Genomic DNA, 25891 nt, shown 5'->3' with positions numbered 1-25891 from the left:
TTGAATTTTTATACACAAGAACCATTTGTATTATCCATTTATATAATTTCCACATTAATAAATAATAGTGCTTGTATCACATACTTTAGATGGTAAATATTCTGTTATTTAAAATGTAAATTATTCTGTATTTATATGCTCATTAATGCACTATATTTGATGATGGAGATATAATGATGATTAAAAATAGCCCTCATAGATTTATAGTTCAGTGTAAGAGATAGGCGTTAATAAGCACAAAAATAAATGTACAGTTGTAACTGCGATCAGAACCACAAAAGTCTCTGAAAGAAGTCTGCAGGATCTGAGAAAGTAAAATGTGTGGAATGATAATCTCAACGTAAGTTAATCTTACTTTAAGTAGCATCTGTATCCTGATTTTTGTATTTATCAAAGGTGATACGTTAAATTGAAAACATATTTTTTAAAAATTCTGTCTTACTGAATCAATTACTCATATGAAACAGTAATTCTGCAATACATAATAAGTCTAATATTTACATACTTTAATATTATTGTAACAATACCTCACGACATAAACTGTAGTGTTAATTTATTAATTGGGATCACAGACGAGTATTATAGATGGTTACAACTAATTAAGTTAAAATTAAATCAGCCAATCTTTTGCCAAATGCTCCCTCTGGAATCCCCCCTCCCACCCCACATTCTTCTTCTCTATAGTTCAGTGGTCAGTGCCCTTGTTCAAAGAAACGACATGTGGTCCACAGAAAGGTGTTACTCTTCAATCTATCCTATTTCTGACATGCTCTAAGTCCCTGTTGGGTTACCCAGTGTTCAGTAACACTGAGAATTTTGTTGCTTATTCTCTCCATTCACTTAACTGTATTTCTTTTCTCTTCAATAATCTAATTACTTTTATGAAGCTTAATTTGATAGAATAAGATACAGATGCATTCACTTTTGCAACATGTTGTGAATTTTTCAAAAGGCTAAATTTTTATGTATGAATCTGATCCTAGCAAAATAATAAAAATATACATTTTAGGTTATTTACCCCATAGTAGTGGGGATAGTTATGAGCTAAGTCATTCATACTTGTCCAAATGTATGGATGAGCATGATCTTATTTATGTGTGAAGACCCAAAGAATGAGGTAGCATCTTTAACCCCTTACCTTGTGTTTTAGATTAGGTTTCCTAGAAGCAGACCATCAAATGAAGATTTATATGCAAGTAGTTTATAAGAAAATACTCCTGGGGAAAATCAGTAAGGGGATGTGGAAAGCAGGGCAGGAAAGAGAATACAGCCAAGCAAGGATGAATCTCAGGCCAATTCCCATAGAGGGTTGCTTCAGCCTTTGCCTGCATGGGAACTCTGGAATATAAGTTATGCCTCAGAATTGTCATGACCAGATGGAAAGAGAGTTAGCTGGCAATTTCAGTGTTGGCTTCTTTTAAAAAATAGCCCGGTGTTTGCTGTTGAAAGCAGAAACACACAAATAGATAAAAAGAGATCTGAGGATATTGTGGGGAAAAGCACTGATAGTGTTTGCAGCATACTATTTGGTCCCCCCAAATCCATTCCCTTCTTCCTTGACACATGGTTAGACCATGACTGCAACTTCCCTTGCCAAGTGTGGCCTTGTGACTGTCTTTCCTTAATGTAATGGAGTATAAGTGATTAATGCCACTTCTGGGCCTTGGGTAGCTTCACCCATACTATCTTTTTTCCTCCCTTCTGGCTGGAATTCAGGTTGACTCAGCATATACTATAAAGAGAGTGGCAATAATCTTAAGATATGGTGATGAAAGATGACAGAAGGACTGGGGTCCCTGAATGACTTCAAGGAGCTGAACCTGATGATCCAGAGGAGTCACACTGGACTGTTGGGCAAACAAAAACAACGACAACAACCCTGTTCTTCAAATCACTGAATTATTGTTGGATCTATAGCACATCAGCCTAGCCTTTTTCTAATTAATACAAGATGCCTTGTATTTATCATAACATTGTATTATAGATCCATTTAAATTTATTCCCGATTTCTTCTATTAGAGTATGCATTATACAAGAACAGGAGTTTGCCCATCTTTTTCTTGTTGGCCCAAAACTCCCAATGAGTTATTTAGTGAATATATAAAAGTGTAGTTACCTTGCCCAACAACAATTAAAATGAAAAAAGCATTACAATGAATTACTGCAATACTGTTATAAGTAAATACAGAGCAATGGAAAGAGTTTAATGAAAATACAAATTATTAATGAGATAAAATATTGATATATTAAAAATGGACAGAAGATAAATTATATAATCTTAAAAAAAGGTTGAAGGGCACCTTGGTAACTGTTTTTGTGTCTTAGAAAGGTGATTATAAAGAGGTTGCTGACCAACTGTTTTCCATGTCTGCAGAGGAAAAACTAGCAGGAAAGAGCTTAAATTGATCTGACAGTAATAGTGATTAAACATTAGAAAAGGCTCCAGAGTAATATTGTGGAATCTCTGTCCCTAGTGAGTTTTAAGGACAAGCCATCTGTCTTAGACATTTTGGGCAGAGCTTTGCAGGAGGAGAGAGGTCTAGATTAACTGATTCCTAGAGCTGGCTCCCTTTCAATTTCAGGAGTCTGTGGGAATCTGGAGGCGACATCTTTCACTCCAGTGACCAGCCGAACTGATTAATTAGAGTCTCTCATCTGTAACTTGAGAGAGTTATTTCTCTGGGTGAGGCTGATGGTGTAGGGTGTGATGTAGGAATAGAAAGACCAATTTTCAAATTAATGATATTAAGAAGTACATTTTGTACCTAGAACTCTAAGATACTAATTTCTGTATGATCAATACAAGCTAACTGGAAAAGTACTGAGACTTTTGATGCATTTCAAGTGCTAGGTTTTATTTAGTAAGATTTCACTTCTATAGTAACATAATAATTTAATGTCAACAGTGAAATGTCACACAAAACAGAGAAATATTACTTTGAGATTCATTTATAATATTTATCTACATTGATGCTGTAATCTAGCAACAATGTAGAATGCTATTTACAGATACTGCATTAAAATATATACTATATTTATATTACTTGTCAATGGTCATGTTAGAAGTCTCTACGGACAAACTTTTACTTTTTAGAAGTGAAATTTAGAAGAGAAATTTTCTAAATCTTGGAAGTTTGATTTTTATAACTAAATATCACAACTTTTTAACTAAAAAACCCTTTTTTATTGGTATATACATTTTGCATTTTGGAATGGAATTGTGAAAAACAATTAAAATTTAGGATTTATATATTGTGAAATTTTCAAGTATATTAATAGATACTTTTAGTGAAACTTTACATGTTTGTTATAGTCCAAAAATGAACTTTTAAGTTCTTCCAGAAAAGGTGGAAAATCCCTGTTTTTGTATTCTAAGATGTTGTAGCATTTTATCTATCTATCATCTATTTATCTATTTTAATGGCAGATGTTACAAAGTTGCAACTAAGTAGGAGCTTTTCTTTCATTTAGGGGAAAGAATCTAGTCAAATTTAGAAGGAAAGTATTAACTACTCTTTACGTAATGAATCTTGAAAGTAAATGTTGCTCTTGAACACATGAAATGATGTTCAACCTCCCTTATAATTAGAAAAATGCAAAATGACAATGGGATATTATTATGGGGGACATTTGTAATAGTGTCAACAATAAAATAATAAAATTAAATTAAAATATTCTTTTTTTAAAACCTGTGATACTGTCAAGAATTTTTTAAATGTGATCATATACTGTGTTGTCCAGGATGAGGAAAGAGGCACATTACTGGTGGGATGGTGATTTAGTGCAGCCTCTGTGGAGGGTACTCAGGCAATATCTACTGAAATTACAGCTGCATATATCCTTTAACCCAGCATTTCCACTTCTAGAAAGTCTTTCTCATGGGTGTATATTGACACACAAAGACATGGCACAAACACAAGGTTATAGATTGCTACATAGTTTGCAATTGTAAAAATATCAGACACAACTTAAATTTTCATCAGTAAAAGACTGGATAAAGAATACTACATCTTTTCAATTGAATATAATGCAACCACTAAAAAGACTGAGAATTAATTCCTAAAATATATGCAGAAAGTATATAGAAGAACTACTCTTTGTGAAAAATAAAAAGTAACCAAATATTAGAGAGAGAGTGATAATGTATTTAGAAAAGATATCTGAAAAGCTACCCAAGAACTAGCAAGAGTGGTTGCCTGGGGGCAGGGAAACTGTGAGTCCTGAGGACAGAGTGAAAGAGAGACTTAATTTTCACTGTATACATACCTTTTTGCCTTTTGAATTTTGTATCATGTATTACCCATTCAAAAATAATTAAAACCAGAAATGTAAATAATAGTATTAACAACCCATTTATTCTTAGTTTGAGGAATATTATATTAAATGTAAATATTATTTACATTTAATATATAATTATCTTTAATTTCAAAGGGTAGAATTAAGGCACTTTCAAAATTTTTAAGGCTGTCATACTTTTTGAGAAAGTTATTAATATTTGAAATATGAAAGCACACCTCAAACCAATAAAAAAATATCACCCTATGTAAAAATCACAAGATACCATTCTTTTCTCCTTCATCCTTAAGGTATGAGATCCTTGAAGCCAGGACCTTGTATTCTCTCACCTGGAAGGATAGAGTGGGAAAAAATACCCCTACTTCTTTAAAATATTATTTTAATTATAAAAGTGATATGTGTCATGCATATTTCAAATTTCATAGTTGTTCAGATTGATCTTAAACAAGAATCAATTTATACTTCCACCAACAGTATATGAGAATACACATTACAGAGCATATCTCAAGTATAATATTTGAAGTATGTTATTCCATTATCTCAGAGAAATAGTCATAAATATATTTGACTAAATAATTTATATGGAAAATAAGAACTAACTTATTTATAGGAAGAGTTTCTATAGGAAGCATAAGGTCTCTGAAGTACTCTGAAATGAGCCATTGTGCAAAAGGTTGAGAGTGAAATCTAACTTGTTTCAGTGTAAGAAAGCAGGGAGTAGATTATTCTAGAGTGAAGATATCTCTATAGAAATTATTAAAATATTTTAAAAACAGTAAGCACTTTTCAATAGCACAATGTTTCTAAGATAAAACAAAGACAATTTGCTCATATCATCTTATGGAGGGTTGAGCTTTAATGCTAGAAAATTACTTTTGGAGGTGTTGAATGATGGCATCTATAAAAATAACTGAATATAAAAAGAATAATTCAAATTTACTATGAATAATTATAAAGAAAAATAACATTCCAAATTCATCAAATTTTGATCACTAGTACTAATGTGAGCCATGTTAGAATCTAAGAGAAAAGGAAAACATCGTTAATACTGATCTGTCTTTATATAAAATTTTGATATTTTATTCATCCCAATTTTTAATAATACTGAATTAAAATACTATTTATATCGATTACTGAGATTTTTGACAACTCTTGCTATATTTTGGACTTGAGGCAAACGCTTCACTCACTTTACCCTAGCTCTAGTTCTGTTGATCAGCAAATTAGTAAAATGTTAAGAGAAATAAATAAAGCCTTTCTTAAACACCATTTTCTCAATGTTCTTAACAGTCTATGGTGAGATAATAAAATGAGACAAAATAGAATGGATGAACTGCTAAATTTTAAAAAATTCTTACCAGTTAGCAAGGTATATATATTCTTCTCCATATTTTATGAAGAAATTGAGACCCAAAGAAGTTAGTAATTTGCTTGTGACACACAATCGGCATATGACCCAGTCAAGATTAAAACCTAGAACTGTATTTTATTAAAGTCCAAATTCTTTCCAATACACTAGGTTCTTTCTTAGGAAGTTATTTACATTTGAATCAAGCTCTGAAAGAAGAGTACAGATTGCCAGGTGCAGAAAAAGGGATAAGACATTCCAGGCGGTGGGGGGAATTGTGGATAAAGCCTGGAAGTAATGTCCAGAGACAGATTTACCTTGAAGTTAAGGAGGTCGATGTGTCACAACTCCTTGGAAGAAACTGTTACAAAGCTTCTTGACAGGGACTCTAATGATGTGTTCACAGGATTGTATAGTTTTGCAAAATTTGCTCCAGTAAGATATTCTAATTCCAATCAGAGAAGATTGCTGTGTCTTTCCCTTTTGGCTTTCCCTCTATCATACTTCTTGTGCTGGGTGGCTCTGCAATTGCTCAAGCACTTTTAGGATCCTGCTTAAGGGCAGTTGATTTAGAGATAGACTATTTTGGGCTTAGTGCAATATATTTACATGGTTTACAGCCACTCCTGTGGTGATTACTACCCTTCTCAGAGTAAGAATAACTTCTAGGCATGTTCCAATTGCCCATTCTGCTGATTCACTTGGTATGAGGGTATAAAGGTGCAAGGCCAGAGACTATCACAAAATGAGTGGCAACTGGATAGTGGGACTAGATTATTAGTGGAGCAGAAACAAGGTTGCAATGTATGGAGCTGAAAGCTAATCTGTGGAAAAATTTTTCAGTCATCAGGTGAGTACATTTTAAGTGGAATATTGAGTACCCATTAACATCTAGTAAAAATTGAAAGTCTTGTGTATCAGTAATGTACTCGATAATGCAGCACATGCAATTATATAAGACTCATTTTTTTATTTTAATGTGGGAATTCTGCAAAATAAAGTTTATCAGAATTCCTGTTTGTAGGGTACACACCTGTTGCAACACTAAAACAATGAGCGTTCTGTGCATTTTTCTGCATTCCAATGTATTATGAGATAGCTTAGTCTAACTGATTCATCTTACCCTGACAAGGTCTGGAGGTTCAGGGCACTAAGCATACAAAGTTGCACTAACAAAGTGCAGACAAGTATCCCAGGGACAAAATTTCTGTACATGTTCATCAATAAACCAATGTACACAATGTAAGTAATTTGATTACACAATTTTCCAGTCATCACAATATAGCAGCAAATTAAAAAACACATTTGAATTGTTCCTTTGCATGGTTTAATTTTAGGGGTAAAAAACCCCCCACATCAGGTTTATTGATAGTTCTAACATTCAAATATAGCTGGAAGAAAGTATCCTTTTGGAAGCCAAAAATTTAAATGGACGATTCACAAAAGCTAAAAACTATCTTATTATATTGGAATGTGCATGGAAAGTGTGAAAATCATGAAGAAAACATTCGTGAGAGTAAAAAAAAAAATACAGACAATTAAAACGACAACAGAAAAGATAAAGCTTATAAGAATCAGGACACTTCCAAAAAGGAAATGAGAAAGCAGAAGAAACAGAGACTAGTAAAGCAAAATACAATTTGTATAGTCAACCAAGGTTAGCAGCAGTTTCATGCTGATGACTTCATTGACTTTAATAAGGACTGGTGTTTCATTACGGCCTGTTACAAAAAGTAATGTCATTTAATAATTTAATTACAGACTTTTTTCTCAAACTTGTGATCCCAATAATATTTATATAGAATCAACAGAATGTGAAATTAGCAAAAGGGATATTTATTAGGAAGATAGTTATCAAAAATATTTCAAAAACATTTTAAATAGTCATACTCTTAGATTCTAGCTAGTTTATTCCAAAGGAAAAAAGGGTCATAAATATTGTTTTGTTTGTAAATTATTTTCAATGAGACAGACTTCACTTATACTGGACAGTTTTTCAAACTTCATCACTATGTTAAAAAAGCTGTGACTATTGTATGAGCACAAGACAACTATCTTTTTTCAGATTACACAAAAGTAAAAAATTAGGTGTGAAAGAACATTCCATATTATTTTCAAGTGCTAAAAGGAGTAGTTGATGTTGTTGCATTTTTAAGAGAATTTTCAGGGGTCACGATGAAAATAATGATACTGATACAAAAAATAAATTTAAGGGGAATCCAGTAAATGTTAAATTTAAGTAATTTTGCATGAAAACTTGGACAAATACCCCAAATGAAGAAAAGTAACAGTCTATGAAGAATAAACAGAAATAACCAGAAAACATACACATAATGAAAAGGTTAACAAGTAAACAAACCAGACACCAACTATTGCTTCATTATTGTAGATTCTATGCCGGATGTGCCCAACACTGATTAGATGGCCATTATTGTGCTCTACTGCTGCGACTGAAGACTGTATAGTTTTAAACTTTTTCACTAACTGAAAACCAGCCTGTGGCTTTATTCAACAATGTGGAATAACTTGTGGACAATAGTAACTTGTGGCTGAAAACATTCATGGAGTGTTGTCCAACAACATGGCTGCTATGAAAGGTGAGGAAAAGGGCTTCTAGCACTCTTTAAAGATATTAATAAGTGTGCAGGATGTACACCATGTGCAGCTCATTTCTTTAATCTGGGAAGAGAAAAAGCTGCCTCCACAGTTGTTAACCACGTTGGCATTTTACAACAGTTATTTTCCTTTCAGGTTCCTCTCATAAATGGAGTATTTTACATACACATATTAACTTGGATTAAAAAAACTCTAAGTGTAATATAATGCGTTGTCCATTATAAAGCTGTTCAAGTCTTGCAACATAGGTCAAGGACATTTTATGGATTCTCAAATATATTTTTCAAAGATTTGGAACAAAAACCACCACACAAAAAAGCAAAAAGCTTATTCAAAAAGGTGATAAAAATCAAATACAATATTTTAACTGCAATTCAAAAAGATACTTTCAAATGTTCCTGTAAAATTTAAGAAAGCTATCATGGTATTTGAATTCTATGAAGGAGATGGTTGTTTGTCATCTTTCTATCTATTTGTAAAGAACTGAGAAGAAATTCAGATAAAATAATTAATAATATATGAAACAAAAGTGAAAGAGATAAGTAATTAAATCAATAGAAAGTATTCTGTTATCAAGAAGTATTTGTTACAAGAAAGATTTCAAATCATCACCAAAAGCAGGAATTCACTAGAAGAAAGAGATACATTTCAAATACAAGTAATGAATAGGCTTTTGGATTTTCTTGCTAATCCAATTAATGGGTGGAGGGAGTCAGCTATATTAAATGTATTGGAAAAGGAATAAAGTACTTGTTGATTTGACTTAAAATGATTACTTTGAGAAAAGTAATATAAAACTCATAATATGTCATTACAACAATACAGATGGGTAATTAGTGTCATTGATTCAAAGAGCATCTCAAGTTACTTATTGCACAAAGAAATTAAAAAAGCCATGACATCTAACAGTACATCTGTTAAAAAACTAACAACTTGATAGTAATACTTTTCCTACATTTGACAACCATTCTAAAAATTTACATAATATTAATACAAAGCTGAAACATTTTTCCAAACAGTAAATAGTGCAGTTTTTAATCAACCAAAAGACTGAATTATCTTTCTATTCTTTATAGAAAATGACATTACAAAACCATTGTCACAGGAGGAAGCATTTAAAAAGTGTGCAGGGCGAACTTTTGAAGTGGTCAAGACGCAACAAGCCCATAAAGCCTATCTCTCTGCTAAATACAATGGGAAGCTCTAGATAAAATAAAAAAGCAACTATCCAAGGACTTTGAAAAGTTAAGAAAAGTAGGTATATTGGGGAAAGGAGTCAAAACCTAGAGAGGTGAGATGTATGGGGGTGAGTTTCCCATTTTCTCCCTTCTTTTGCTCATGGTCTTCAGCTAAGGGTGGGCCACTGACACACCTGAGGCAGCTAAAACTCGGAGAAATCCTATCTTTCTGTCCAGAAGACCAGGAGAGGGGATGCTGTGGTCAAGAGAGTGTGGAGATAAACTTTTTTTCTGTTATACCCCCTTTTAAAACTCACTTATGGCATACAGAGGCCTGTCCCATGGTAGAGCTAAAGCAATAGGTTTCTTGTTTTTGCATTCAGAGGAGTTGAGAAAAGGGACCCAAGGGCCTGAGAAGGTAGGATTTCTTTTTTTCCTTTCTGCCTTGCCTCACGAGGGTCCCCAATTGTAAGAACTGTGCAGCAGCATGAGCATCTAGGAATGTAAGAGGAATCCCATCTTTCATACATCCCATCAGATGATCAGGGCAAAGGACCCCGTGGGCTTGAGAATGTGGGAGAAATCCTGGAGAAAGAGACTTGGAGATGATCCTCAAATTATGTGATAAACTAGCATAATGCCAAACACTGAGTTGCACTTGTGTGGTTAAGCTGTTTTTACTCACAAGACTTCTGACACCAAATGTGTGGGTTTTTTTCTGCATACCAACCAATTTTCTAACTTTGGACTTCAACTGGGTATCCTTCAACTCAATTCAATTCGATTCGATTCGATTCGATTTGATTTGATTCGATTCGATTCTGACACCAATGTGGATCTGGCCTCAGACTCAACAGATTTAAGGGCTCAGTCTCATAAGACTGCCCTCATATCAGATGCTAGTCACAAGTATTGAGACTCCAGGTTATCCACACTTAAGACTAAGCTACATATCAGGGGTTTCCACAATCTTCCTCCCTCAGGTTCAATGATTTTTTCAAGGAGTTGATAGAACTAAGTAAAACAGTTTACTTACTATTTCTACATTTATTGTAAAGAACACAATTCAGCTTTAGTCAAATGGGAGAGCTACACAGGGCAAAGTGTTGGGGAGAGACAGTACCAGAGTTCCATGCCTTCTCCAGGCCTGCCGCCTCCCTAGCAACTCAATGTGTTCACCAAGCCAGAAGCTCCTTGAACCCCATAGTTTAGAGGTTTTAATGAAAATTTCATTATGTAAGCATGGTTGATTAAATCATTGGCCATTGGTAATCATCTTCCCTTCTCCCTTTCCTGGAGGTTGGTGGAAGGGGCTGAAAGTTTTAAGCTTCTAATCAAGGTTTGGTCCTTCTAGGAACTAGGTCCTATCCTGAAACTGTCTAGAAGCCCCTTAGGCAACAGTCATCTCTTAGCATGACAAAGGAACTTTTATATAAGAGATTGAAAGGATTATATGAGTCTGTGCCAGGACTGGGACAAAGACCAAATACATATTTTAATTTTACCACAGTGGGAAACAGAGAGTTAAATAGCTAAGGCTTTGAGAATGGAACTACAAATCTTAAAATGCAGACAGACCTTTAAATGGAACATGAGACAAATACAAAACAACTTAGAAAATCAATCAAAACAAAACAAAGTAAAAAAGCCTGAAATAATGTTGGAACCATCACCTACAGAAGGAGAGATGAAACTTGTATTTTGAACATAAATAGATGGATCGCTTGCTACCTAGAGTCAGCTAAACTGTGAGGTTGGAGGGTACAGTTCTCCAGACACCAACTGCAAGTTCAGAGGGATTTTCAAAACCACATTCAGGTTTGCTCATTCCCTAGAAGGATGCACAGAACTCAGTGACAGCTATTATACTTATAGTTACAGTTTTGTATGGATTTAGGATTTGAAAATTAATGCCACTCATCATATCTACTCAGTAGAGAAGAAAAACCATGTGATCATTTTAATATATGCAGAAAATGCATTTGACAAATTATTTTTAGCAGTAATTCCCTGAGTATGACCTATTTGGGGAATAAAGAGAAGTCTATATAGTTTCTGTGTCCACAAAGGCAGTGCCTGAAAATGGTTTGGGCCCTGCATTCACTGCACAGGAAGTTGGTCTCTTATAGGGAAATATTAGGTCTGATTTCAGTCCTGCTTTAGCACTGGCACTTTTCTAGAACATATGTATATATAAAGAAGACTAGTGCTTTTGAATATATCTTCTAAAGTGAAGTTCCTATAACACTGTAGCTCAAAAATAGTACCCTTAACTTTTTAAAGTTGTCCACAATTCAGCCACATACAGATCTGTATGGAATTTCATTTATATGTACATGTTATAGTTGGAATAATAAGCTTGAACAAGAGGTTTGGTTTAATGTTTACTATTTGGGAACACTAGATCTTAAGTTCTATAATTAATGGTTGTATAGTTAGAATTTTCACTTTTCCAATTTCAGAGGTTTGTCAAGCAAACCAACCCTCCCTTCTTCCTCGTGTAGTGGTTTGTATCTCACAGCACCCAGTCTTTTCATCTACTTGTGTCTTCCTCTTTCCTCGTTTCTTAGAACTTGGTCTTTCATTTCTCTCATCCCTTTTTCATTCTTCAAGCTTTCACAGTTGCCTTTTCTCCAAATCCCTGGCATTTTCCAATTCTCTTTTTATAGGACATCTTTTTTAATACCCGGCCTTCTATTGGGGATCACTTTGTAAATCACCATGACTTAATATTTTTCCTGTTGGCTATTGCCTACACATGTTTTACTAAGCTCCTCAGGCAGAAAATTTGTCTTTCATATTTTATGCTTTGTAAAGTGTCATGTACCCTTACGACTTCTGTTAACAATAAATCTTAGTATGACTTAGCTAAAGCTACATCTTCCTTATTTTATGTGTAAGCTTTACATGCATACAAGAGATTTTGAGTTTCATCACCTACCTGATTTGTCATGTGCATCATTATTTTTTAGGTGGCATTAGAATGCCATCTTTTGGAAGTGCTGGAAGTATGGGTCACCAAGCCAAGAATTTATTTTAACCTGCTTAATTATATATATATGTAAATATATAAACGTATAAGTATATATAGAAACTATACATAAATATATATATATATTCCAGAATAAGCAAAGTTTTTTTTCTTTGTAAAAAGAAAATGTTCCTCTTTTTCAATAAGTACATTGAATTCACATGGAATTGTGTACATTCCAGAACATCTCATTCAAATTTAAAGCATGCCTTTCAGATACTAATGGTATCTGGAATTATGTACTATGGTAATAGGAATCTTTATGTTAGACTTGACGAATGTCAATATCAAAAACACTGATATTTTCAAAGTTATTTCACAGCAGTCTAGACTTTACTTCCTACTGTTTCTTTTTATTGGAACATGGAAACCAAATTTAGCACACATTTGCTTCAGAAGAGTGTGATCGATGAGTTTATACTGAAGTGAGCAAGCAGAGGTTGAGGAGCCACACTGTTCATTCTGCTGCACTCTGAGCTCTTGACTTCAGTGCTCTCCTTTTTTTATCTTGTCCCTTTTCTCCCAAGTACTCTCTGTATTGTCTACCCAACCCATCTTTAGGAGGTAGTTGAGAGTAGTTTTAAGTGCCACTTCCGTGCATTTTTAGTCTGTATTCTAAAAGTTGAAACAATTTCAGCGACAGGGTTTGGGTACAACCTTTCTGGTATCATTTTACCTAAAGATTTACTTGATGAGCCAATGAAGATATTTTTGCTTAATATGAAAAGTATGTATTAGTTTTTTTTCTGGCCATAACACATTACTACAACTTAAGCATCTTAAAACAGTATTTATTATCTCACAGTTCTGTGGATCAGAAATCCAGGCAACTGTGGCTCAGCTGTTTTTCTGCTGTCTGTTTCACAAGGCTGAAATTAAGGTATCGGCAGACTATGTAACTTTCTGGAGACTCCAAAGGAGAATCTGTTTCTAGGCTCAATTTGGTTGTTGACAGAATTCTGTTCCATAAAGTTGTAGGACTGAGTTTTCTTTTTCTTTTTTAAAGTATATTTTATTTCATCAGTTTTCTGAATTTCTCCCCCTTTACCCCTCAACCTTGCACCCCCCAACCCTCCAGCATTCTCCCGCCCCTTAGTCCATGTCCATGGGTTGTATACGTAAGTTCTTTCAGTTCTTTGTTTCCTATACCATTTTTATCTCTCCCCATCTATTTTATGCCTAGCAATTATGCTTTTTCTTCCCTGTACCTTTTCCCCCTCTCCCTCCTCACTGTGCTGTCCATTTCTCTGATTCTGTTCTTGTTCTGGTTGTTTGCTTAGTTTTTGTTTTCATTGTTCCTCTTTTCTTTTAGGTTCATTTGTTGATAGTTGTGAGTTTATTGTCATTTTCCTGTTCATATTTTTTATCTTCTTTTTCTTAGATAAGTCCCTTTAACATTTCATTTAATAATGGCTTGGCAATGATGAACTCCTTTAACTTGACCTTATCTGGGAAGCACTTTATCTGCCCTTCCAGTCTAAATGACAGCTTTGCTGGATAGAGTTATCTTGCCTTTCATGACTTGGAATACTTCTTTCTAGCCCCTTCTTGCTTGCAAGGTTTTTTTTGTGTGAAATCAGCTGATAGCCTTATGGGTACTCTTTTGTAAGTAATTCTCTTCTTCCCTCTTGCTGCTTTTAAGGTTCTCTCTTTATCTTTAATCTTGGGTAACTTAATGATGAGGTGCCTTGGTGTGTTCCTCTTTGGGTCCAACTTCTTTGGGACTCGTTGGGCTTCCTGGACTTCCTGGAAGTCTATTTTGTTTGCCAGATTGGGGAAGTTTTCCTTCATTATTCAAATAAGTTTTCAATTTCTTGCTGTTGGTCTTCTCCTTCTGGCACCACTCTAATTCGGATATTGGAACATTCCAGGTTTTCCCAGAGATTCCTCCGCCTCTCTTCATTTTTTTTTGCATTCTTGTTTCTTCATTATTTTCTGGTTGGATGTTTATTTCTTCCTTTTGTTCCAAATCGTTGCCTTGAGTCCTGGTTTCATTCCTGTCAAAGTTGGTTCCTTGGATATTTTCATTTATGTCACTTTGGATATCTTTCATTTGTTTTTTCATTTTTCAACCAAGCTCAATCAGTTCTGTGAGCATTTCAATTACCAGGGCTTTAAATTCTCCATCAGATAGTTGGCTATCTCCTCATCACTTAGCTCTCTTTCTGAGGTTCTGCTCTGTTCTCTCATTTGGGCCCTATTTCTTTGTCTTGGGTACCTGTTAAGTTGTAAGGGGGAAGGGCCTTAGGTATTCACTGGGCAGGGCAACCCTCCTTGCTGTGCAGTGGGCTGCCTGTGGGGGAGGGGCCAGAATGGGAACGATGAAGCCCACCTGCTTGTCTCTAGCACACTTTCCAATGGACTGTGTGAGACAGAGAGTTTCTCCCACGGTGGCAACCTCCACCATACTCCACAGCCAGCTCTGAGTCTCAGTTTCCCATTCAGCCATCCCCACCCACATGGTCTACAGCCTCCTCGAGGTTTCTCTCAGCAGGCCCCTTCCTTGTGATACATTGCCTTGCAGCAGGTTCTTACTGGTCTGGTTCTTCTGGTTGACAATTTCTTTAATTCCTCGGTTGTCAGAGTTCCATGCAGTTTGATTTTCTGGCCCTACTGGTTGTTTATTGATTTTAGATTGGTTGTTATCTTCCTTTTGGTTGTGTGAGGAAGCAAAGGGTTTCTACCTATGCCTCCCTCCATCTTGGCCAGAACCGGACTGAGTTTTCCATTTGCTTGCTAGCTATCAGCCAGAAGGCATTCTCAGCTTCTAGAGCCTGCCAACATTCCTTGGTTTATGATCCTTTTGCTTCATTTTTTGCTTCAGTATTGAAAGTCAACAATGATGGGGCATCTTTAGAATTCTGCCCACTATAAGGTGCAAGATCTACAAGATAAAAAAAATAAAAACTTTGAAAAACACACAAGGACACTTGAACAAATATAGAGCCATGCCAAATTCCAGAAAGGGTAAACTCATGTAAAAAATATTATTTTCCCTTAAATCAATATACATGATTTTAAAATGTTAATAAAAATATAAATGTTTTTGGAGGTTCTTGACAATTTTATTCTGAAGACAAGAATAAATGGGTAAAAATAATGATGTAGAGAGAAAAAAGGATGTCTATTCCCCAACTCTTTTTATGAGACTAGCTAGTATAACATGTCAAGCCCAAAGGATATTACAAGAAAGAAAAATTACAGATCAGTCTCATTCATGAGAGTTCCTCACCCCCCAGGTCTTAAAGATATTTTCATATTGAATCTAGTAACATATGAAAAATAAAATAGATCAATGGAGCAGAATAGCAAGGTCGGAAACAAATCCACACATATACAACTACTTTGTTTATGACCAAAATGGCACTGCAGGGTAGAGGAGAGAGGACAACCTGCCAATAAGTGGTGCTGGTTAAAATTTCTACCCGGGAAGGAGGTGGAGGGGTATGACAACTACAGATGTCTCACTTTCTTCATATATAAAATGTTAATTTCAGCCCTGGCTGGTGTGGCTCAATGGGTTGAGTGCGAGCCAGTGAACCGAAGGGTTGTCTGTTTGATTCCCAGTCAAGGCCCATGCCTGGGTTGTGGACCTTGAACACTGATGTTTCTCTTGCTTCTCCTCTCTCTAAAAATAAATAAATAAAAAATTAAAAAAGTTAACTTCAGGTCTGCTTAGAACTAAATTTGAAAAGCAAAGCAATAAAATTTTATAAGACAATATGCCCTTAGGGTAGGACAAGATCTCTTAAGCAGGATACAGGCATACTAATCATAAAGAAAATGAGTGGTAAATTTGAGCCCACTAAAAATTTCTTTTCAGCCCTGGCTGGTGTGACACAGTGGATTGAGAACTGGACTGAGAAGCAAAGTGTCGTGGATTCAATTCCCAGTCAAGGCACATGTCTGGGTTGCAGGTCAAGTTCCCCGGTGCAGGGTGCATGAGAGGCAACCACACATTGATGTTCCTCTCCCTCTGTTTCTCCCTCCCTTTCCTCTGTCTATAAATAAATAAAATCTTAAAAGTTTTTATTTTCATTGAATGACATTACTAAATGTGTGAAAAAGCATGCAGTGAAAAAATATTTGTAGCACATTTAATGAATCAAATACTTGTTTCCACACTATATAATCAATTAATACAAATAAGAAAAAACGCCATCCAATATAAAAATGGGAAAACACCTGAACAATGACCCAAAGCTCATATGAAAAGATTCTATTCTTCATTTATAATTGGAAATGTAAAATAGTGTCAAATAAGTTGGCAGTACACATCTATCAGACGAACAAAATGTAAAATATTAGACAACCCTAACCGATGTGGCTCAGTTGGTTAGACATCATTCCTCAAAGTGAGAGGTTACCGGTTTGATCCCCAATCAGGGCATGGTCCTCAGTAGGGGCACGTATCAGAGGAAATAAATCAGTGTTTCTCAAATAGATGTTTCTTTCCCTCTCTTTCTCCCTCCCTGCCCCCTCTCTAAAAATTCATTAATAAAATCTTTAAAAATCTCAGATGATTCAAGTGTTGGTGAGGATGTGGAGCAACAAGAACTTTTACATATTGTTTTTGGTTATATACATCGGTACAATTATTTTGAAAAATTCTGGCATGGTCTTGTAGAGTTGAAGATGAACATGCTCTATGAACCAGTAATTCCATTCCAAGATGAAAGATTCTATAGAAATCTGTGTTTATGTACTCCAGCATACAAACACACATGCACAACAGCATTGCTTATAATAGTCCACACCTTGAAATAGGCTATATGTCCATCAATAGAGTAGATAAATAAATCACAGTGTTTGCATGCAATATAGTGAGCTAAGCAATGAAAGTGAATAAACTACAGCCACATCCCACAGCTGAATCCTAAAAATATACCATCGATCAAAAAAATCTAAGATGTGAAAAAACATTATAATTCCATTTATGTAGAATTCAAAAACAGGCATAAACTATATTGTTTAAAAATAAACAATAAGGCAGCAAAACTACAAAGAAAAGCAAGAAAGTGCCCTGGCTGGTGTAGCTCAGTGGAATGAGTGAGGACTGCAAACCAAAGGGTCACCAGTTCGATTCCTGGTCAGGGCAGATGTCTGGGTTGTGGGCCAGGTTCCAAGTGGGGGCCATGTGAGAGGCAACCACATACTGATATTTCTCTCTCTCTCTCTTTTTCCCTCTCTCTAAAAATAAAAAATAAAATATAAAAAAAGGCAAGAAAGTGAATAATTTGATAATCAAGATAGGGCTTATCTCTAGACGCTTGGGGGGGTTTTAAGGGAAGGGACAAATTAGGGCTTTTTGGGACATTAGTAATTTTCTACTTTTGACCCAGTGGAGTTACATGAGTGTTTAAGTTGTAGTCTTTAAGTAGTACACTTCTGTTTTCATGAACGTTTCTTTTTTAAAAGAGTTTATTTATTTTTAGAGAGAGGGGAAGGCAGGGAGAAAGAGGGGGAGAGGGACATCAATGTGTGTTTGCCTCTTGGGGGCACCTCACCAGTAAACTGGTCTGCAACCCAAACATGTGCCCTGCCTGGGAATTGAACCAGTGATGCTTTGGTTCCCAGGCCCAGGCTTAATTTATGAACATTTCCGTGTGTTTGCTATATTTTTCATCACACAAAAAAAATTCTAATATTCTTCTGCCCCCATTATTCTTGATTCTTTCCCTAGTTAGAAGCATCTACTGTGCCTCATAGGGACTTAGAGTTGTTTTAGCAAGACTACAAAGAGAACAAACAATTCAGTCTTTAAAAACAAAACAAAACGAAAACAAAAAAACCTTTCAAAATAGGTTCTCAAGAACAAAAGAAAAAGCTTTCCCGAGAGTGAAACAGCATTTGACCCTATTTCTCTCCCAGCCCTGGCCAGATTAGCTTAAAAAACCCTACTGAACTGAGAGGTGTATATGGAACACAACACTGAAGAAGATTGGGAGGGAAGAATGAGGTTTGATGGGATTAGTGGAAAAGGGCATCGGAGTGGGCTGAGTGCCATTTCAGTGGATAGGGACAAAGGTTTGGGTTAGAAGCCTAGAAAGCTGTTATCAGAGCAGCTTTTGAGGGTTGCCTACTGTCTACACATGCTTCATCCAGCAAAGGATAACAGCTTCCCTCTGAATTTCCTGGTAGTGAGCTCATGACACCTCTGTCAATGACAGAGAGTAGAGTTGTGGACTGTCTGGTACTGTTCAATCTTCTTCTCTCTATTCCTCCCACCCATTACACCCATAGAGATTTTAGTCTGTAGGGCCCAAGAATCTATATTTTAGTAAGTACCTTGGGTAACTCTCATGTAGGTGGCCTCTTGTGTTCTTGTGTTTGAGTACCATTGCCCATGAAAACTCCCATCAGTGGTCATGTTAAAAATTCAAATTCATATGCCCCATACTAGATATATAGAATCAGATTTCCAGAGAAGGGGTCTGAGAATTTGTTTTTTTTTTAACAAAGACCCCAGGTGATTCACAGGGAAGTCTGGGAAACTGATCTAGAGACTTCTATATTTTGCTTTTTTGTTTTTGTTTTTGCAATGTACTCAAAAACATTAGTTTGTAATAACTGCATTTTGAAAAAAGTTAGTACCTTGTAGAAAACAACAGATTACAAATAATAATTTTTTTCTCCAGTCCAGATTCCTCCACAATGCTGAAGATCCATAATCTGTTTACATGACACCTCTCCTTGCAGTCCAAAAACATCAAACCCAATGTGTTCAAATTGAAATCATCATCTTCTCCCAAACCCAACTCCATTTCAGTGTCCTCACATCTCAGGGACAGCATTAGTATCTACTCATTGTGCCTGACAGAAATCCTCCTGTCATCTCTAACTCCTCACTCTCATCCAATCCCCATTCAGCCTCACATCTAAATCCATTACCAGGAGCTAACATTCTACTTCCTAAATGGTTTCATTTTCCTGACATGTCTTCATCTTCTGGTTCCTACACCAGTCCACTTGAACTACTACCAACACTAACCACCACCAATAAATCCTAATTGGTCCAATGCTGGCCCTGTTCATATTCTCACATGGCAGCTGGAATGATCTCTTCCAAACACAGATCTGATCAGATCAAATCCCCTTCCCACTTTGTTCTCAAGAAAAAGTGAAGGTTTCAGTATGGCCAGTGAGGTCCTGTTTAGTCTGGTCTTGGTGCTTCACAATGTAGCACCTTCTCCCTGCAATCTATGCCCTAGCTACAATGGCCTGCTTTCAATCCATCATGCTGGTAATGTTCTTTCTGACAAAACACCTTTACCTAAGATGTTTCCTTTGTTTCCCTTTCTCCTTTCTTCAGTTTTTTTAACCCTTTAGATCTCCATTTCAGAGTGACTTCCTCAAAGAGGACTTTCCTAAACCAGATCAATGAATAATCCCATTGCAAGCCCTCATAGCTCCTATCCCTGGTAACTTTCATTTATTTCTCTAAATACCTGTGGGTCATTTAACTAAACCTTTTTTAACTAGTAGACCTTTTGAATTCCTTTAGTTAGTTAGATTCCTTTCTTATCTCTTCTGGTGCTCTTCCATTGTCCCTTCCCTAAAATCTATCCCAGGATAATTTTAGGATTAGTAGGGAATAACTCTTTAATATTTGAACACAACTAAAGTACCACTTTCATTGGCTGTCCCACATCCTCTCTTGCTGATCATCTTCCATTCTCTTGAACATTTGTCTCTATCACAGTACTTACTCATTTTATGTTGTTTTTTTTTTGTTTTCTTCAAGGTTTCTCTCACTAGAGTCAGTTGCTTTAGGGCAGCTGTTTTATTTATCTATCTTCAGTACTTAACACACGGTCTTGTCCTCAGTAAGTATTTAGACCAACCCCTGTAGCCTGCTGTCCAGCCATGGAGTACAAACATTGAATATCTCAGTTTGTAATGTCTTTCCTCACTGTGCCTAACAAAACATTTACCACTTAATATAAAGGAGGCAGTGAAACAGCACCTTCAACAATGGACATAGTCTTTCTACTCTTCAGTTTCCTCATTTTAAAAATGATACCTACCTTAAAAGTTTGTTGGGAGGATTAGAAGAATGACTCAGTAGGTATGTTCTTCACCAGCCCAAATCTCTGTTCTTCCAGAGCAACTATCTAGAGAATTTTGTTGCTGGATTAGGTTTTTGGAAGCTTTTGCATCCTGCTTGCTCTTCTGCCTTACACCTCCTGTTTCTTCCTGTACACATAGACCTTGATGGCTCAATTAAAACCAGAGAACAAATCTTTAGCAATCAGAAGGCATTTCTTTCCTATTCTCTAAGGAAAAGAGATCTTCCTGAGGTGATTTGCATCAAATGTAGTATCTGCATAACTGCACAGGCCTTTTTTCTTTTAAAGTACATTGAAATAGCAATGGTTGAAAAACAAAATGGTTCAATTTCTGCATCAAAATAGGTGAAATGCTTGTTTTCATTTTCTTCTAGGTTTGTGAAGTGCCTGACCCTGAGTATACAATGTTGAAACCAGAAAAATAGAGAATAAAATAGGGACTGCCTTAAAGAGATTGGGCCTGGAGGCAGAAACCACAAGGAAATTAAGAAAGAACATAGGGAGTGGAGAAGGCGGAACTACAAAACCAATGGGGTTGAACAAGTAGAGGATCACCTGTTCAAATGTCTAGATTAAAATTTTTCCATTACTCAAAACCCAGAAAGCTTAGGTCATGCTCACGCCACCCGAGTAGCCAGTAGCTAACAGCCACATTTGCTTCTATACAATGCTTGCTTGCTTGCGTCTATAAAAAGACTTAGCTGTAAGTGCTTAGGGTGGCTTTCGTTTGCAGCTCTTACGAGCACCGTGTCTCCCTGGGTCCGCCCCTGCGCAGGTTAAAACTTTGGCCAATAAAATAACATCTCTGAATCCTGAAAGTTTCTGACAATTTGTCTCTCGCGTTGGTGGATGCAACATACAACATGTAAACTTTGGTTCCCTTTCCTTCATCCTGTAACTAAAGAGTTTGGCAGCTAGGAGAAGCCACTCCACCATGAATTATCTGGTAGCTTCCAGGAGAAATTATTCTTACCATCTAGATACTACTACGTACAGTTCTTTTCTTTGCATACTGAAACAATTATATTTTAAAAATTATAGCAATTTTTAAAAAATTTTAGAATGTGTATGTAACTAAATTAGAAAAACCCCATGGAAGTGTTTGCACAAAGGGTTAAAAACACGTCGCAGGGTTAAAAACACGTCGCAGGGATGGCAAAAGCTTTATTGACGTTTCTCTACCCTTCTCCACGTTACCTTGTGTGATTCCAGTATCTTGTTATTTAGGATTGTCATTTCCAGTTGACTAGGAAACTAAATGCTTTTTAGGCGATGTTTTAAATCTGAGGCAAATGTCGGCTGGGTTGTTTATATGTGGGCCCACGTTATCAGGCAGGACCCGTGAAGGGTGTTTTTAAGGTAAGAGTTTTAAGAAACAAAACTCAGTTTTTGTTATCTAGTTTGAAATCAACCTTTTGGCATTTGAAGCTTACAGGCAGATGAGGTAAGCGTTCAATCTTCAAATGACTCTTTGTGACGGTCTTGACTGATAACAGCCTCCAGCACTTCTGGCGGCTAGGCTGAATTTTCTCCACTGACTTCTTTGGGAACCGGTTCTTCTAATATGTGTAGTGCTAACTTGCTCTGCTGCCTGCTGGATAACAGCCCAGACTCAACTCTTCAGGAGAAACTACCTTCCAGGGGCACCCACTCCACCTTCAACCCCACTCATCTCTCGCAGTGGTATAGGACCAATTTCTAGGATTTTATTTTTCCAGTGAGATTTGCAGAATGGGCTTTAAAAGAAAAGGCGGAGGTAGCGGAAGAGTTAGAATTAACTGTATTTGCAGCAGTCAAAATAAACAGCATCACACCTCCCAGATGGGATGACGAAGCGCACCCCATTTAGCTATAAAGTCACAGCAGGAGGCGTCCCCAGGCCAACCGCCCCACTGCCCTCCCCAACCGCTCGCCCCGGCCACGGTCACGTGACGGGGGAGCGGCGCGCGCCGGCCGCGGCGGCGATTGGCCGGCGGCGGGAGCGCGGGGTTTGATGGGAAGGAGTTGGCTGGGCCCATCTCTCTGTCAGTGGAGTGTGCTACCCGCTCCGGAGGCGGGCTGCGTAGTGGCGCCCGAAGCTGGCAGAGGTGGACTCCAGCGCTGGGCTTTGCCCGCTCCTTGAAGGTAGAGCGCTTAAAATGAGGGCAACTAGAAGGGCTCGGCAGAGGGAAGGCGCGCTGAGCCTTTTGCTGGGAAAGCTCCCGGTTCCCCCGCTTGCTTCTCCCAGGCGCCCCCGCCCCTAGCCGAGTGGCCTGAGAGCTCTACGCGGGTACGGTGGCGGCTCATCAAATTGAATGCTGGCTGCGCGCTGACCCAGTCTTGCCGCGTGGTCCCTCTGATTTCCTAGCACAATGGTAGGGGTGACTCAGGAGTGCTTGGAGACCCCTTTCTCCGCCCCTCCCCCCAAGGGAGGTGGTTCCCAGTCCTGATCTCTGCGCAGGACAGGGGGGTGACTGGGGTGAGGTGAGCATCGGTTCTTTGGCTCATCTACAGGGGTCAGAAGATCCTAAGATACGCTGTCGTTTGGAATGTTTTGCTAAGGTCCTTCTGAGTAGTGCGGAGGCTCTATGAGTTGGAAATATCGGGAGGGACCGAAAACTGTCAGTGTCATGCTGCTCGGCCCAGAAGTGTGGGCGTGGATTCTTTGCAATTTAGAGAAGCCTTTGTACAATTGTCCTTATTTGAGGAATGGTGGGCGGTGTAGGGGGTGGAGGGAAGGGCAAGTTTGCTTACTTGTCCTAACGATGGCAGAAGAGAAAATGTAAACTACATCAATAGTTTTAATTCTTTAATATTGTGTTTGGGGGTTGAGAGAGAATTGGGATTGGTGATTTTCCTGATCGTTTCCTCACAGTACTAAGTAAAACCTGTGACTCACTGAGTTTTCCATGTTCTGCTTTTCCTAGTTGGCTTCTGGTTTGTGGTGTCTAGCGTCAGCTATTTTCTTGTTTCTCTGTGGCCTGGGTGTCACCACTGACAAAACTGACCCTGTTCAACAGGGGTTTGGGTGAGTGGGCTTGGTTTCAGGCACATGTTCAGCCTGGCAGGGAACGCTAATCTCGTGTCCTCAGCAGTCCATAGTTACTTTTTAGGAGGACCAAGTTGATTTTGAACACATTTGAAAAAACATGGGTGATGCATTTTAAAATTAGAATGCTTAGTTTCTCTGTCATCTCCTGAGATTATCCCAGTGTTGTTAATGTGTTTATATATTGTTAAATTGAAAAAGATTATAAGGAAAGTTATTGGCTGTCATAAATTTATATTGAAGTCTTCCAAATCAAAATTATTTTTTGGTGATATTAAGAATGAACATTGACTTACTACGAAGACTGTAACTTAATCATCATATAGTAAAAGTGCTTTTGGAGGTGTCCTACTCTTCAGTAACTTCATTTTTAAGCAGTAAATGTGGTAGTTTGGGATATTTCAGAATTCCCTTTTCAGTTATGTTAAAGTTTGAGTTCTAGAACAAATCATTTTTAATCTTAAATAGTACAGTGTGTTATAGAGGTACTACTGATAGTGATTGAGTAGTTTCTACTTAAGTTTTAAACTTGATAAGCATAAAACTAAATATCCTTTGCTGTTAAAAGCCTACATGTTATTTTAATGGAAGAATCTGTAGAGTATTTTGCTTTAATTTTTATACTACAGAGCATGAGATCAATACAATTTCAGTCAAAATACAAACTGTAATTTTATTTTCCAGTTTTAAGAAACAGGTTCTTTCTTTAAAGGAAGTTAGAAAAAAATTGTTCTAGATTAGAAGTATTATTTGTAATGTGTTTTCTGATATTAATAATAGTGGCTATAATTTATTACACACTTATAATTTGTTGGTTACTGTGTCAAGTAATATATAATTTTATTTAATTCATACAATAATTCTATGTGAAATGTAGATATTTTTCTACTTTACAAATGTAGAAACTGAGGCTTTGAGAGTCTAATTTATCCAAGATCACATATCTAGTATGTAGTTGAGTTATATTTTGAACCTAGACCTCTTCTACACCATTATTTTAATCACTTGAAATTAGTTGTAAATTTAAAAATAACATGCCCCAAGATTTGAAATGCTGACATCCAAACCTCAGTGTGAATTGCAATTAATAGAGAAAAAAATCCATACATGGGGCCATTATTATTCACTGAAAACATGTTAGATGTGCCTCGCTTTTAATGCCATATTAGGTCCCATTGTGATATCAGAGTGGAAAGAGATTCTGTACATGTTCATGGGAGAGTTCTTGGGGACCAGCCACTTGAGAATGAGCCATTTGTCCACTCAGGAGCAAGCAAATTGATTTGTGCTTCAGCAAGGAATGCTAGTTATTTGGTTCCAGTGTAATTTCCATGTGTTGAAAGGAAGCAGAGATGGGCTAGAAAACAGCAAGGATCACAGCAGATAAAACAACAATTTGTATTGACAAATTAACATGGGTCAGTTATTGTACATAGTTCAGAATGCATCATTTAAGCTTTTCAACATTTAAGAGGGTCCTTAAACTATTTTTCCTTTGCAGATGAAGATACTGAGTAACTGAGAGGGCAAGTAATTTATTTGCCCAAGGTTTCATGGCAAGTAATGGGCCATAGGAAATGGAGTTAACATGTTTGGGTGGCAAGGAAGGAAAAGGTATTTGAATATAGAAGAGATGTGAAATTAAAGCTATAAAGAAATAGTTGAGTTACTTCATTTTGTTAGGTTTCTATATCTTTTGGAAAGTACTGCCATTACATGTGTATTATAGTAGATCAGCTTCTTTAACAAATATCAGAATTTGATAGGAAAATTGCTGAAACAATGAGGGTTGACTGGTTCTTTGATTATGAATCTGAAAGCATGGATATGGCATTTAATGACTATTACCCTAATACTGCTTTAGAGGACAAATTAAAAAGCACAACCCTCTGCTTCAGGGATCTTGAAGGCTAAGCCATAGTTTGCTTCATTAACACCAAAACAATTTTCCAGGCAAATAATTGATGTCAAAGTCAGCATTAATTGCAATTTTATGCATATATTTCATATTATACTTATTTTAAAAGTGTGATGTACAGAAACAAGTAGAGGAAGTACTTTCAGATTTCTAGTGCCAGTTCTGCCCTTAACTGGAGTTGCATGATTTTGGCAAATCGTTTAGCATCTCTTCCATGTCGATTTATGCATTCAAAGTTAATCAGATGAAGAAATTGGGCTACATTGTACACTGTACTAACACTGTCTCTTGTGTTTATAACTCACTTTCCACTTTAGCTCTGTTCACCAGCTAAATAGAATGTCAAAGGCGCTTTCATATATTTTGTGTATATTCTAATCTAATATATAAAGCTGACTTTATTTCTG

The 25891-nt window shown here is 36.7% G+C and overlaps 1 protein-coding gene across 4 annotated transcripts in view; it reads left to right on the top strand.

The window, feature by feature from the left end:
- LNPK (lunapark, ER junction formation factor) overlaps positions 1 to 25891 on the top strand; it is a 318489-nt gene that overhangs the window by 213579 nt on the left and 79019 nt on the right. For 3 of the 4 annotated variants that reach the window (XM_053665038.1, XM_053665039.1, XM_053665040.1), the window contains exon 1: positions 22545 to 22662. The exons of the other annotated variant lie outside the window; for it this stretch is intronic. The gene's annotated coding sequence lies outside the window, so the exon portion shown is untranslated. Of the gene's footprint in view, positions 1 to 22544; positions 22663 to 25891 lie in introns of those variants that run through there. 4 annotated transcript variants of the gene reach the window in all.

This window comes from Artibeus jamaicensis, unplaced genomic scaffold, assembly GCF_021234435.1.
Source record: "Artibeus jamaicensis isolate MK-2021 breed Jamaican fruit bat unplaced genomic scaffold, CSHL_Jam_final contig_391, whole genome shotgun sequence".
Taxonomy (NCBI): Eukaryota; Metazoa; Chordata; class Mammalia; order Chiroptera; family Phyllostomidae; genus Artibeus; species Artibeus jamaicensis.
Note: the sequence above shows the minus strand (reverse complement) of the source record. Positions and strands in the feature narration are given on the sequence as shown.